The sequence below is a fragment of the Manacus vitellinus genome, unplaced genomic scaffold, assembly GCF_001715985.3.
Source record: "Manacus vitellinus isolate BGI_N305 unplaced genomic scaffold, ASM171598v3 scaffold_64_pilon, whole genome shotgun sequence".
Taxonomy (NCBI): domain Eukaryota; kingdom Metazoa; phylum Chordata; class Aves; order Passeriformes; family Pipridae; genus Manacus; species Manacus vitellinus.
Genome location: NW_021940718.1, coordinates 558,071 through 558,779, shown reverse-complemented (window position 1 = coordinate 558,779; position 709 = coordinate 558,071).

Below are 709 nucleotides of genomic sequence, written 5' to 3'. Positions count from 1 at the left end.
ATGGGTGGTATTTTTCTTTTAAAGCAAATCCTTTTGGGGGAATAAAGGTGCAGATAAAATTGTGCAAACAAACCCATTATTGCATCTTCTTTTGTTGTTGTTGTTGATCACATTTGCTCAAAAGGGGACTGTGATTCTGCAGTGATGTATCAAGGCAGAGTCTTAGCAAGGGGTGTTTTAGTGTTTGGTTAATCTGATTTATTTATTTTTTTTTAAATATTTATTTATTTATTTTTGGGCTGGCTGGCAGCGGGATTTGGGCTTTCCTTTACATTTTTTGTCCTTTTTTTTTTTTTTTAAATATTTATTTATTCATTTTTGGGCTGGCTGGCAGCGGGATTTGGGCTTTCCTTTGGGTTCTTTCTCCCGGAGATTTATGACTCTCCAAAGATTCTTCCTAAAATATTTACAAAAGCGGGAATGTTTGACTCGGCCGAGGCTGTCAGGACTCTGGGTGGCACGAGGGGGGAATATAAACAGACCTTTTTTTCCATTCCCAAAAACCCACTATAAACCTTTCCTTCTTTTTGTCTCTTCCCCCCTCTGGTTGTTCCCTGTTATCCGCTGCCAAGCCCCGCAGGGCCTTGGCTTTGCCTGAAATGGGGGGGTTTTCCAAGAAATCCTGGAATTTATACCCATTCTCGTGTGGGCACGGGGTGGTTCAAACCTATTTTTGAGTGAATAATAAAATAAATCATATTTTTCTGGC